A 16108-nucleotide genomic window follows, 5' to 3' on the forward strand; every position below is an offset into this window, starting at 1 on the left:
CACATTAGCATTAACTACTTCCTTTATAAATATACATTTGCTCACATAGTTATAATTACTTCAAAACCACCCTTTTATACAAATAGTTGTTATATCCCGCATTTTTGTACAGTCGGATAATTCAAGGAAATCGAGGGAAGTTAAGGACAAGGGTATATTTTGATTTGGTTTAGTATGCAAGTTGTTATGAAAGTTATGGACGTGGAAATATCGAGGATGAGTAAGGGCAAAATTGGAATTTGGAAAATAGTTTTATGAATTACAACTTGTCATGAAAAAAATATATAATTGGGCTTGGAATTTTTAAAAAATAAAGGGAGCCCAACCGGCCATGGACATGGGCCAAGCCCATGTGGGATTTAATCCATGAAATATAAAAGATGACTAATTCATGTTTATTCCATAATTCTCTAGAAATTTCAAGAGAGCAAAGGATAAGAAGAGAAGGAGGAAACTACTAGGGCCATTCGGCCAAGCTCAAGATCAACAAAAAAAACCTTGGAAAAAATTTCTTCAAAAATCATTCTCTACTAATTAAAGGGCCCTTAGCAAGGTGGAGTACTCATGGAGCAAGAAAAACACATATTCACATAAGTTGTGAATCCTAGTCAAGTGAGGAATCAAGGAAAGAGGTAAGGTTTAATCCTTTTCCATAAGTTATGTATGTTGTGTATGTTGTAGTATGTGAAAGTGAGTGGAATTCATGAAAAACATAGATATAGGGTGTGGTTGTGTGGAAGCCGTGGGTGTGTGGTGTGTAGGGCCGTGCATGTGTGTGTGTTGTATTGTGAAAGGATAGTGAGCAAATTCTATCTTGTATTTTGGTTGTTGTTGTAATGAAATCTATGGTGAGAAGTGGAAGTTTAATAATTTTAGTTTACGTTGTAATTGTTGGAAACTTGTTTTGGAAGATTATGTAAATGGAATATGATATTCTTGCATGTATGGAATGTAATGTTGTTAGTATGATGTTGTTGGTGCGTAAATTATTAGGTTGTTATTGTTTTATTGGAGGTGGAAAGTCTTGAAGGAGGTAGTATGTTAATTGAAGTGTTAGAATGTATCTTGAGTTGGTTATTGAAATTGTTAGTACGATTGTTGGCATGGTTGTTGATAGTTTGGCCGAGTTGAATTCCCGGATTGTTGTTGATTAAGAATTTGCTAAGTTGAATGTTGGGGATGGTGTATTTACAGGGGAAATGCTGCCGGAATTTCGGTAGCCAAGCATTATCTTAAGATTCCAATTCTAAATGCTCTAATCAAAGTTTGGTAAATGTGACCAATTTGTAGATTTCGGCGGATTTGCAACTTGAATTTGGATTAGCATAAGGAGCGGAAAGAGGTATGTAAGGCTTCACCCTTCCTTCTATGGCATGTCTTTGACGTAATATGTTGGATATGAACCTCGGGGACAACTCTATTTTCCGGAATCCGCACCTAAAGTTACCCCTTTTTCATTCAGAAGAATTGAATTAAAAATTGTGTGAAATGTTGGTAAAACTTCCTAAACCTCTAGAACTTGCATAAATAGGACCCGACTACCTTAAAACCCTCACAGATAACGCCATGACATGTAACATATGCAAATTGTGTACGCTACCTCATTCGGCCCGAGGTGGGCTCATTGTTCCCGGATTTTCCTTATTGTTCCGCTTGACTCATTTTGAAGCAGAATCCAAAGGAAACTTTTGATCCTTATCCCGATTATCAAACGATAAGTACTGTACCATTCTAATGGAAATATGTCTATGATGACCATGATAACGATGATGCTAAGGAAAAGAATACGTCTATGATAAGTATGACAAGAATGATTCCATGACTAAGAGTCTTAAGCTAAGAATTCAATATGAGTATGAAAGTGTCCAACTAGTTCTTGATCTTTAATTCTATTCCTTGGTCATGACACTATTTTCTAAAGAGTTCAAAACATGAATTGATGTCTATGATGCCCCTGGTTTCATACTATGTTATCTGCTAGTGCTACTCTCCATTGATAGTCTCGCCTTAAAGTACTCGTTCCTTCAAGGTGAGACAAAGCGATCCCGGTTATTCCATAATGTAATCGGAGGTCACCGACCTTATGTCCCTCCGATGGATACATGATTTTCTTTGGGCTCTCCTGCGTGCTTATATGACATATGTATATGAGATATGAATATGTACATGGGGTGGGGGGAAGGGATACATGGGGATGGGAAGGGAAACATGTTTCATTGCCACCTGGTCAGCTGGCTTATCATCCCGGCCGCGGGATATATGGGCGAGCCGATGTATTTCGGTGCTATGTGGGCGAGCCGACATTGATCGGTGCTATGCTATGACCTGATATGACATGACATGATATGATATGACATGATCTCATATGATATGATACGATATTATATGATATGATCTGATAAGACATGATATGATATAAGTTCTATTTTCTATGCCTATGAAAAATAAATATTTTTTTTAAGGGAAAGACAAGCATGCATGGTATCCGGGCTTAAAGGGTATTCCTACGTACAAGTTACTTTCTTGTATCACTATATGTCCCATGATCCCATGGTATTGTTAATCATACCTTATGTTTCTGTTTGTATTATCTTCCATGCCTTACATACTCGGTACACTATTCGTACTGACGTCCCTTCTTGTGGACGCTGCGTTTCATGCCGCGCAGGTCAGCAGGTAGACGGACCTGATTCCTAGGAGTGTTATCAGCAGTATTGGCATCGCTCCAGTTGTCCCGGAGCCTCAGTTCCTTGGTACTATTTTTGTGTATATATTCGGGCACGGCAGTACTCGGCCCTTTCCTATGTATATGTGTACTATGTTTAGAGGCTCGTAGACAGATATGTACAGTTAGATGTTTTGTACTTTTGATGATCCTCATCGTTGTATAATGTGCTAGCAAAGTTTATTAGCCTATGTTTATAATTATGCTACCAATGTTAATGTTAAGTAACAAAAAAAAGAGATATGGTATAGTCCATACGGCCCACTCAGTAATAGAGGTAAAACGATAGCTAAGGGGTGCTCGGTACAAATATCGGGTACTCGTCGCGGCCCCTAGTTGGGTCGTGACAGAAGTGGTATCAGAGCAGGCGGTCCTAGGGGTTTGTCTACGAGCCGTGTCCAGTAGAGTCCTATTTATGGGTGTGTAGCGCGCCACACTTATAAACAGGAGGCTGCAGGGCATTTAGGAAATATGACCTTCTTTGTCTTCTAGATCGTGCGATAGAGCTATGTTACCAGGCTTCCTTGTTCTTTTCTTAATTCTATGTTACGATTTCAGTAATGCCGAAGAAGAGGAAGACTACGGCGGCCCAGAAGGGAAAGTTGGCGGCTGGAAGCAGAGTTGAACGGGAGCCAGAAGAAGACGAGTCCTATAATGAAGCTCTCCCTCAGACTCCTCCTGCTTCCCCTGTATCAGCAGAGCAGGAAAGAGTTCCAGCTCCAGCCCCAACACCTCCAGTTCCACCGCCAGCAGCTCCGGGCCAGCAGATGACAGAGGCTATCCAGTTATTGACTCAGCTAGTTGCCGCACAGGTTCAGCGGCAAGATGTAGACCCGGGAGAAAGGGCGGTGAGTGCAAGGGCTCGTGACTTTATTACCCTGAAACCTCCGGAGTTTTATGGATCGAAACCGGAGGAGGACCCGCAGAGCTTTATAGACGAGATGCTGAGGACACTGAGAATCATACATGCCTCGGATACAGAGTCAGTGGAATTGGCTTCATACAGATTGCGGGATGTAGCAGTTCTGTGGTATAGTAGTTGGATATCTTCGAGGGGAGCGAATGCCCCTTCCCCGGTTTGGCAGGAATTTACTGAGGCATTTCTGCGACATTTTCTACCACCGGAGGTTCGACGGGCTCGAGCCGATATGTTCTTGAACCTTAGACAGGGAAATATGAGCGTTCGAGAATACAATCTTCGTTTTAACTCGTTAGCCAGGTATACCCCATATATGATAGCTAATATGGGAGATCACGTGCACCGGTTTGTGAATGGGCTAGGGCCACATTTAGTTAAGGAGTGCTTGACGGCTTCACTGCAGGACGGGATGACTATTACCCGTATCCAGGCCCACGCCCAAAACCTGGAGGAACAGTATAAGTTGCAGAGAGGGGAGCGTTATCCAGATAGGGGTTCCAGAAAAAGGGGCAGATTTCAGGGACTAGAAGAGAGTACAGAGGGGGGCAGACACAGGGGCAATCTAGGTATTCAGGCCAATCAGTGGCCAGTGCGCCCCCTCGAATTGCGGATAGGGGATTTGATCGTTCTACTTATTCGGGACCAGATCAGGGTACTAGAGCTTCGGGGTCCCAGTATAGAGCTGATTCCAGCAGGATGGGGCAACCCCCACTACGGTGTGCTCGGTGTGGCAGGCCACACTCAGGACAGTGTTACCGGGATACAGGTGCATGTTATGCCTGCGGACGGACTGACCATTTGATGCGAGATTGCCCGCTAAGGAATGAGGGAAGTAGAGCTCAGCCCGCCGGGTCAGCAGTGGGTTCATCACCGCCCGTGCGCCCTCCGGGACAGGCCTTCCAGGCTCCAACAGGTCGTGGTCGAGGAAGAGGAGGGGCATCCAGTTCAGCCGGCCCTCCGCACCGTATATACGCATTGGCAGGACGACAGGATCTTGAACTTTTCGCAGATGCGGCCACAGGTTCACTTTCGGCATTTTCTACGATATGTGGGTGTTAAATTGAACTGGATTTTACTTTATCATGCACCGTTCCTTGTATTACTGAACGTATTAGGGATTCGGGAAATTTAGGACAAAGGTAGCCATATACAAAGGTAAAAAGACGAATACTAGGGATTGCAGAGGTTAGAACTGTAATTAAAAGAAAAGACGTGTTACGAGGGCGTTTTGAAAACTGCTAAGACCCCAATTTGTCCCATATTATGTGATATAGGTAGTGCGGGGGAGTGGAGGCGAAAATACTAACACTAAGAAAGTGAAATGCATTAAAGTTTCGAGGTTAAGCGTGCTAAGGCGGGAGGATGGGTGACCCCCTGAGAAATATGCAGAAAATTTCGTAAATGTGGGAACAAGAGACGAATGCGAAATTAGGTAGCCCAAAGTAAATTAGAGCGTGTGAAGTGGTTAGAAACTCTATAGAAGTCGTGTAGGCTGGGACGGACTAGACCAGCAGAAGGGGAGAAAGCATGACAGAGCTTCAGGACTAAAGAAAGTTTGATTAGCTTTTGGAAGTGTTTGTAAGAAAAAGAGTGGTGGAAACGTATATATGTATGTGGCATCTTATCTGTGACGGTAGAACCCTAACAAACATTGTCGCGATACATAGAATATGCTAGCTGGATGAAATTCAAAAGACATGATGAAGGATTGGTATAGTAGGATGTGTAAGTCATTAATCGGTTGGTTTGGTATTAGCGGAGCTAAGTCACTTGGCCGACAGGCAGCCTAAGCTTCTAAAACAAATACACCGAGTGATCGTACGTGACGACTATAGGGGAGAACCCCCCCCCCCCCCCCGAAGTATTATAATACACTATGAGGCTAGTTTAACATTCGAGGACGAATGTTCTAAAGGGGGGGAGGATGTTATATCCCGCATTTTTGTACAGTCGGATAATTCAAGGAAATCGAGGGAAGTTAAGGACAAGGGTATATTTTGATTTGGTTTAGTATGCAAGTTGTTATGAAAGTTATGGACGTGGAAATATCGAGGATGAGTAAGGGCAAAATTGGAATTTGGAAAATAGTTTTATGAATTACAACTTGTCATGAAAAAATATATATAATTGGGCTTGGAATTTTTAAAAAATAAAGGGAGCCCAACCGGCCATGGACATGGGCCAAGCCCATGTGGGATTTAATCCATGAAATATAAAAGATGACTAAGTCATGTTTATTCCATAATTCTCTAGAAATTTCAAGAGAGCAAAGGATAAGAAGAGAAGGAGGAAACTACTAGGGCCATTCGGCCAAGCTCAAGATCAACAAAAAAAACCTTGGAAAACATTTCTTCAAAAATCATTCTCTACTAATTAAAGGGCCCTTAGCAAGGTGGAGTACTCATGGAGCAAGAAAAACACATATTCACATAAGTTGTGAATCCTAGTCAAGTGAGGAATCAAGGAAAGAGGTAAGGTTTAATCCTTTTCCATAAGTTATGTATGTTGTGTATGTTGTAGTATGTGAAAGTGAGTGGAATTCATGAAAAACATAGATATAGGGTGTGGTTGTGTGGAAGCCGTGGGTGTGTGGTGTGTAGGGCCGTGCATGTGTGTGTGTTGTATTGTGAAAGGATAGTGAGCAAATTCTATCTTGTATTTTGGTTGTTGTTGTAATGAAATCTATGGTGAGAAGTGGAAGTTTAATAATTTTAGTTTAGGTTGTAATTGTTGGAAACTTGTTTTGGAAGATTATGTAAATGGAATATGATATTCTTGCATGTATGGAATGTAATGTTGTTAGTATGATGTTGTTGGTGCGTAAATTATTAGGTTGTTATTGTTTTATTGGAGGTGGAAAGTCTTGAAGGAGGTAGTATGTTAATTGAAGTGTTAGAATGTATCTTGAGTTGGTTATTGAAATTGTTAGTACGATTGTTGGCATGGTTGTTGATAGTTTGGCCGGGTTGAATTCCCGAATTGTTGTTGATTAAGAATTTGCTAAGTTGAATGTTGGGGATGGTGTATTTACAGGGGAAATGCTGCCGGAATTTCGGTAGCCAAGCATTATCTTAAGATTCCAATTCTAAATGCTCTAATCAAAGTTTGGTAAATGTGACCAATTTGTAGATTTCGGCGGATTTGCAACTTGAATTTGGATTAGCATAAGGAGCGGAAAGAGGTATGTAAGGCTTCACCCTTCCTTCTATGGCATGTCTTCGACGTAATATGTTGGATATGAACCTCGGGGACAACTCTATTTTCCGGAATCCGCACCTAAAGTTACCCCTTTTTCATTCAGAAGAATTGAATTAAAAATTGTGTGAAATGTTGGTAAAACTTCCTAAACCTCTAGAACTTGCATAAATAGGACCCGACTACCTTAAAACCCTCACAGATAAGGCCATGACATGTAACATATGCAAAGTGTGTATGCTACCTCATTCAGCCCGAGGTGGGCCCATTGTTCCCGGATTTTCCTTATTGTTCCGCTTGACTCAATTTGAAGCAGAAACCAAAGGAAACTTTTGATCCTTATCCCGATTATCAAACGATAAGTACTGTACCATTCTAATGGAAATATGTGTATGATGACCATGATAACGATGATGCTAAGGAAAAGAATACGTCTATGATAAGTATGACAAGAATGATTCCATGACTAAGAGTCTTAAGCTAAGAATTCAATATGAGTATGAAAGTGTCCAACTAGTTCTTGATCTTTAATTCTATTCCTTGGTCATGACACTATTTTCTAAAGAGTTCAAAACATGAATTGATGTCTATGATGCCCCTGGTTTCATACTATGTTATCTGCTAGTGCTACTCTCCGTTGATAGTCTCGCCTTAAAGTACTCGTTCCTTCAAGGTGAGACAAAGCGATCCCGGTTATTCCATAATGTAATCGGAGGTCACCGACCTTACGTCCCTCCGATGGATACATGATTTTCTTTGGGCTCTCCTGCGTGCTTATATGACATATGTATATGAGATATGAATATGTACATGGGGTGGGGGGAAGGGATACATGGGGATGGGAAGGGAAACATGTTTCATTGCCACCTGGTCAGCTGGCTTATCATCCAGGACGCGGGATGCCCCGACGCGGGATATATGGGCGAGCCGATGTATTTCGGTGCTATGTGGGCGAGCCGACATTGATCGGTCCTATGCTATGACCTAATACGCTATGACCTGATATGACATGACATGATATGATATGATATGACATGATATGATATGACATGATCTCATATGATATGATACGATATGATATGATATGATATGATATGATATGATATGATATGATAAGACATGATATGATATAAGTTCTATTTTCTATGCAAATGAAAAAGAAATATTTTTTTTAAGGGAAAGACAAGCATGCATGGTATCCGGCCTGAAAGGGTATTCCTATGTATAGGTTACTTTCTTGTAGCACTATATGTCCCATGATCCCATGGTATTGTTAATCATACCTTATGTTTCTGTTTGTATTATCTTCCATGCCTTACATACTCGGTACACTATTTGTACTGACGTCCCTTCTTGTGGACGCTGCGTTTCATGCCGCGCAGGTCAGCAGGTAGACGGACCTGATTCCTAGGAGTTTTATCAGTAGTATTGGCATCGCTCCAGTTGTCCCGGAGCCTCAGTTCCTTGGTACTATTTTTGTGTATATATTCGGGCACGGCAGTACTCGGCCATTTCCTATGTATATGTGTACTATGTTTAGAGGCTCGTAGAGAGATATGTACAGTTAGATGTTTTGTACTTTTGATGATCCTCGTCGCTGTATAATGTGCTAGCAAAGTTTATTAGCCTATGTTTATAATTATGCTACCAATGTTAATGTTAAGTAACAAAAAAAAAGATATGGGGTAAAACGATAGCTAAGGGGTGCTCGGTACAAGTATCGGGTACTCGTCGCGGCCCCTAGTTGGGTCGTGACAATAGTTTTGAGAGAGTAGTTTCTTTCCCGCAATTCTTTAAATAGCTAATAATAAATAATTAAATAATCCCCCTCTAGTGTTAATTAAGCTAAGTTTATAGACTGTCTTCGGATAGGCTCTGAGGGATGCTTAACACCTTTCCCCCGGGGTAAATAAAACCCTTACCTAGAATCTCACAGGTTTTAAAGACTAAAAAATGGAGTTTATATTTTTACAAATGATTTCCTAAAATTAGGTGGCGACTCTGAAAATTTGCAACCCAAAGGAAACATAGTGATAAGTTGTGAACTAGTTTTAATCCGTTAAAAATAGGGCATAACAACATATATAAAGCATGCATGAGAGCTCAGATAAAAGATATGACTCTATCGAAGTGATGTAAGGTCGGTAAACCTCCGATTGTCATTATGGAACTATCATCATGGGCGTATCTCACCTTGAAGGAACAATAACCATAAGATGAGATTAACATCAATGAATAAAATCAATAATCATATGATAAGGATCAACAAATCATTAGACAATTATCAACAATATCATAAGAACCTCAGGAATCATAAGCTTCTAGCATTTTTAGGAATAGGGACATTATGGATATCGTGTGTGAGTTCACAACAATGGGATCATGTCTTAAGAAAGAAGGGACAACCTTAACATACCTTGTCGTATCCTTAACTACTTAACGCTTATCCTCCCAAGCTTGTAAATATACGTTCAAGATAATTCGTACTAGAGTTAAGCCTTGAAAACTCTCATAAGGTCAAACTAGAGTAATTTGTGACCTATCGAAAATTGGGCATCACTTCCCCTATTTCCTCTACTTCCACCAAATTCCAAAACAATAATATCAACATCAAAAATACCAAATTCAAGATATTTCATTAAAATTAAACTTAAGTCAATCCAAAATCCCTTTTTAAAATTAACCCATAGTCATCCACTTCAAGTTGATACCTTGTGACCTCTCTACTATGATTCCTTCCCTCTTTAAGACTTGCAAAACCTTTAAGTAAACTCAATAATAAGAAATAAGGTGAATTACATTCCTTATAGTAGAATAACTTCGCCACACTCAATTTCTTCCAAGACCAAATTCATCACAACATTGAGTAGAGGCAAAAATAATCCTTTTCCATGAGTTAGCTTGAGGTTTATGAGTTTAATATTCTCTTGTGATGGTTTGGAAGGTTTTGGAAAGATTGAGAATCTTCAAGAACACCCTAATAATATGGATAAAGAAGTGTGAAAAGTGGATATGAAAAAAGGGATCTTTTGGAGTATAGAAAGGGCTCAGAACCTCCCTACCGCCCCGTGTTGCGGGGGAGATGCGACCCAGCAAGTGGGGACTTGTAGCCGCATACTCCCTCCAATATATGGGGAGGTTCTGGGTAGTATGTTTCCCTAAAATTGGGAGTTTTTGGCCCATATTCTGCATAGCAAACTCAGTATGTGGCCGCAAACTGCCCACAAACTCCAATTTTCGCGAAAATGCGTTCTTTTCGATTTGTTTGACCTCCAATCCTTATGATACCTTCTTGTCACTTCTGTAAAACCTACATTAACCATATAAGAATCCCAATAACTCCCTATCAAGCTAATTCTAAACAATATATAGCACAAATGATGAAAATATTTTGAAAAACAATACACCAATTCTAGGCTTCACGAACTTGCTTCCGCCGATTCATTTAACTCCGAAACCTTAAGTTACATACTTAAAATTGTTAGATATCCTCCTTAAACTTGTAAGGGATTCATTTTCACTTTGGGATTATGTTAGTTTACTTATAATGCAAACGACGTGAAGTTTTCGAAGGTGTAACATTCTCGCCCCCCCCCCCCCCCCCCCTCCCGAACATTTGTCCTTGAAGGTTAGACTCTTATGGGTCTTACAAAAATTTTGGTAGAGTTTCCCCTGTAACTATACCACTACCATCTTGTCACAATAACCCAAAATATATAATTCCTCACAAGGATATAATAACGAAAACAATAATGGCCCCATACGCCCAAGAAATCGTAAAAAGAAAGCATTACGCACCTGAAGACAATGGTGTCGCTGTCCGAACCTCCTCTCGAAGTGGAAACAAATGTGGATACCTGGACCTCATATCTTCTTCAGCTTCCTAAGTCATTTCTTCCTTATTATTGTTTCTCCAAAGAACTTTGACTGAAGCTACATCTTTAGTCCTCAGTCTCTGAACCTGTCTATCTAGGATAACAATGGGAACCTCTTTGTATGATAATTGCTCGGTAACTTGAACGTCATCTATGGGTACAACTCTGGAAGGATCTCCAATGCACTTGCGCAACATTGACATATGGAAAATCGGGTGGACTGACTCCAAGTCCGAAGGTAGATCTAACTCATAGGCCACTTAACCCACTCTGCGTACAATCATGTAAGATCCAATTTATCGAGGGCTAAGTTTACCGTCTTACCAAATATCATAACGCCTTTCATAGGCGACACCTTCAAGAATATCCAGTCATCAACTTGGAACTCTAAGTCTCATCAGCAGTTATCTGCATAAGACTTCTGACGACTCCGAGTTGTCAATAATCGATCCTAAATAAGCTTGACCTTCTTTGCTGCTTGCTGGATCAAATCTGGCCCCACTAACTTAGTCTCCCCCACTTCGAACCATCGAATTGGTGATCTACACTTCTACCCATATAAAGCCCTATATAGGGCCATCTGAATACTAGAATGATAACTATTGTTATACGCGAACTCAATGAGCGGAAAATGATCATCCAAACTACCTCTAAAGTCTAGTACATATGCCCGTAACATATCTTCGAAAGTCTGAATATTACGCTCAGTCTGTCCATCAGTCTGGGGGTGAAATGTTGTACTAAGACTCACCCGAGTTCCCAAACCCTTATGGGAGGACTTCCATAAGTTAGCTGTAAACTGCGCACCTTTGTTGGAGATAATGGATAACGAAACACCATGGAGTCATACTATCTCATTGATATAAAGCTTTGCATAATCTTCAGCTAAGTACGTAGTCCTGACAGGCAAAAAATGAGCTAATTTTGTAAGTCTATCCACAATTACCCATATGGAATTATACTTATGCTGAGAACGAGGCCAGCCTGTAATGAAATTCATATTAATTACTTCTCATTTCCAAGTCGGAATCTCAATAGCTTGAAATAATCCAACAGGATTTTGATGCTCGATCTTTACCTGTTGGCAATTAGGACATTGAGCTACAAACTCTCCTATGTATTTCTTCATTCCGTCCCACCAATAAACTTCCTTAATATCATGGTACATCTTTATCATTCCCGGATGAATAGAATAATGGGAACAATGAGCCTCCCCCAAGATTTGGCGACGTAATCCTGCAACATCATGAAGACATAATCTGCCCTGATATTTAAGAACTCCATCTACAGAAATCTTGAATGGTGACTTTTTCTTCTAAGGACATGTATCTCTATAATGAACTTACGTGGGATCCTTATACTAGCGCTCTTTCATCTCAACTACTAGAGACTAGACTACTGAATCCTAAATGAAACTCCCATATCGCCCGAGTCCAATAATCGAACTCCTAGGTTAGCCAACTGCTGAAGTTCACAAGCTAACTCCCTTTTTTCTAGCTGAAAATCACATAAGCTACCCATGGATATACGGATAAGGGCATCGGCTACTACGTTTACCTTCCCAGGATGATACAAGATGCTAACTTCATAATCTTTCAATAGCTCCAACCATCACCTTTGACACAGATTTAACTCTCTCTGCTTGAAAATATACTAGAGACTCATATGGTCTACATAGATGTCAACATGAATGCCATACAAATAATGCCTCCACAATTTCAATGCGTGAATCACCGCAGCTAATTCTAGATCATGGGTCGGGTAGTTTTTCTCGTGTTTTCATAACTGCCTTGAAGCATAAGTAATAACTTTACCGTACTGCATCAATACACAACCTAGTCCAACGCCTGAAGCATCACAATAGATGACATAGCTTTTTGATCCCTCTGGAAGTGTCAGAACCGCGGCCGAAGTCAATCTGTTCTTCAACTCCTGAAAATTGCGCTCATAAGCATCCGTCCATTGAAACTTAGCCAATTTCTGAGTCAGCTTCGTCAGTGGTGCAGAAATAGAAGAAAAACCTTTCATAAATCTTCTGTCATAACCTGCCAAGCCCAAAAAACTATAAAATTCAGTAGGTGTTGTAGGTCTCGGCCAAGTCTTCACAGCTTCAATCTCTTGGGTATCCACCTGAATACCATCAGCTAAAATAATGTGCCCCAAAAGTAACAGAAATCAACCAGAACTCATATTTTGAGAAGTTTGCATATAATTCTCACATCTTAAGTGTATCTTTGAGAACCATTTGGCACCCTCGAACTGATCAAACAAATCATCAATTCTAGAAAGTGGATACTTGTTTTTATTGTCATCTTATTCAGCTCCCTATAGTCGATACACATCCATAACAAACCATATTTCTTTCTTACAAGCAACACCGGTGCTCCCCACGGTGACGAACTAGGCCTGATAAAGCCTTTCTTAAGCAAATCCTTCAGTTGCTCCTTTAACTCCCTCAATTCAGCAGGTGCCATTCTATAAGGAGGAATGGATATTGGCTTAGTATCTAGTAACACATCAACGGCAAAATCAATCTCCCATTCTGGTGGAAAGCCTAGGTTTGGGAATACATCTGGAAACTCATTAACTACTGGAACAGACTGAAGAGTCGATGGCTTTGCTTTTGTATCCTGAACCAGGAATAAATGATAGATACAACCTTTGGCAATCATATTTCTTGCTTTGAGATAGGATATAAACCTATCTCTCAGAGGTGTTGTATTACCCTTCCACTCTAGAACTGGTTCTCCTGGAAACTGGAAACGAACTGTTTTTAGTTCTACAATCAACATTGGCATAACAAGAAGCCAACCAATCCATACCCATAATAACATCAAAATCTACCATACTTAGCTCAATCAAATCTGCAATGGTATGACGGTCACAGACTATAACTACACAATTTATATATACCCATCTAGCTATCATTGGGTCACCAACTAGTGTAGACACTTCGAAAGGTTTAATCGACTCAGGTATCACCCTAAACAGACCAACGATAAGAGGAGTAACATACGACAATGTAGAACCTGGGTCAATCAATGCATATACGTCATGAGAAGATACTGATAGTATACTTGTAGCCACATCAGGAGAAGACACAAGATCTTATTGTCCAGCCAGCGCATAAATACGGTTCTGAGGGCCGTTCGAACTGGACGCTCCCCTTCTACCTCTACCACGGCCTGCTGATGTCTGTGAGCTTTGCCCTAGAAGGCGTACAAATGATGTAGAATATGCTGCTAATCCTGTAGGCTAAACTATACCTCTACTACCTCTCGATGGACAGTCACGCATCATATGGCCTGCCTGACTGCATGCATAACAAGCATCTGAACCCAAGTGACACCATCCCTAATACCACACTGAGTACATCGTGGTAAAGGTGGCCTTATCTGGCCTGAATTACCTCTATACTGAGAACCCGAGGCTCTGGAACTCTGACCTGGTCCAGAATGAATAGGTCGATCAAATCTCTAGCTTTCAAATAGTGGAGGTGCACTAGCCGCTGAATGGCCTGGGTGTCTAGAATAATGCTGTCTCTGACCCCCTCTGAACTCACTAACAGCACCTGAGGATCTGGCCCTCTTACTATAACCCCTATCATGCTTACGCTCAACCCTTCGCTACTGCTGACGCTCCTCAAGATTCTGAGCGTGCGCTTGAATGCGGGAGATATCCATACCTTGCAGAAGTGAGGCCGTCAAACAATCATCAATTAAATGGGTTCGCAATCTACTCACAAACTGGTGAACACGATCTCGCATATTAGCTACCATAGCATGAGCATACCTAGACAGTGAATTAAAATGAAGACTATACTCCCGAGCACTCATGTTCCCCTATCTAAGGTTTAGGAACCTATTAGCTCTGGCCCGTCGAATCTGTGGAAGTGAATAATGTCAAAGGAAAGTATCTACAAACTCTTTCCACACTAGTAGAGGTGCGTTAACCCCTCTATAAAACAACCAGGTATTATACAAATGAACAGCCACAGCGCGAAATCTGTAAGAGGCCAACTCTAACGACTCAATATCTGAAGCATGCATCACCCGTAATGTCCTCAACATCCCATCTATAAAGTTCTACGGGTCATCATCTAGTTTCGATCCAAAGAATTCGGAAGGGTCTAAATTAATGAAATGACGAACTCTGGCGCTAACAGTCCTTTCACCATGACCCGTATCCAGTCGCTGGGCCTGAGCGGCTAACTTGGTCAACAACTGTATAGCTATTGGTATCTCCTGGCCTGAGGAATCCGGTGGAGGAACTGGGGCTACGGGAGCTAGAGCCCCTCAATGCTCCTCTAGAGAGGGCAGAGTGTGCTAGGACCGATATGGAATCTCATTCTGGGACTCGCCCTCCTCTACATCTGTAAGAGGTACCCGTCCAGTTCTCTTACCTGCCACTGATTTGCCCTTCCGTGCCACTGTAGCTTTTCTCTTAACAAGCATCGCTGAAATCCTAACACACTGTCAGAAAATGAGAGTTCTAATAACATGGCTCTATTACTCGATCAAAGATGAGAAAGAAAAATCAATCAATCCTAAATGTCCTGCAGGCTACTGTATATAAGTGTGGCGCGCTTCACACCCATAAACAAGACTCTACTGTACATGGCTTATAGACAAACCCTAGGACAAATTGATCTGATACCACTTTTGTCACGACCCAACTAGAGGGCCATGACGGGCACCCGGAGCTAGCCTACCGAGCACCTCTTAACATACATCTCATAATTATACCTAAGTGGGCCACAAGTTTAACTCGTAACTATCATAATCTATAAGAGACACGAGTCCAAGAGGTATATGCACATCTATATACTTACCATCAACTATGCCCATATATATAAGCCAACAAGGCTACCAAAAACGATATACAGAATATGAACCGAAGAGGTCATAGAATATCTAACTATACACATCTGTCTACGAGCCTCCACATGGAGTGCATAACATCATAAGGATGAGACAGAACCCCGCCATGCCCATATATATATACAAAAGAATAGTACCGGCTGAACTGTAGCTCCGAAACAAGCGGAGCGCTCCTGCACAGCCACTGATGAAGCAGCCTAGGGGTCTGGTCTGTCTCCTTGTCTACGTGCGGGCATGAATGCAGCGTCCACAAAAAAAGGACGTTAGTATAGGCAATGTACTGAGTATGTAAGGTATGATTAACAACATAATAATGATATGAGAGAAACATGAGATAAGAGAAATAACTTGTACCTCTGAATGCCTCTTAAGGCAGATGTCATGCATGCTTAGCCTTTTTTTTTTCAGAAAAACGTTTTCATACATATTTATATAGTACCGTACCCAGCCATATAGGCTCGATGTTATAATCATATCATGACCATCCCGCGATCGAGGCATCCCGCGTCCGGGG

The sequence above is a fragment of the Lycium barbarum genome, chromosome 4 (assembly GCF_019175385.1).
Source record: "Lycium barbarum isolate Lr01 chromosome 4, ASM1917538v2, whole genome shotgun sequence".
Lineage (NCBI taxonomy): Eukaryota > Viridiplantae > Streptophyta > Magnoliopsida > Solanales > Solanaceae > Lycium > Lycium barbarum.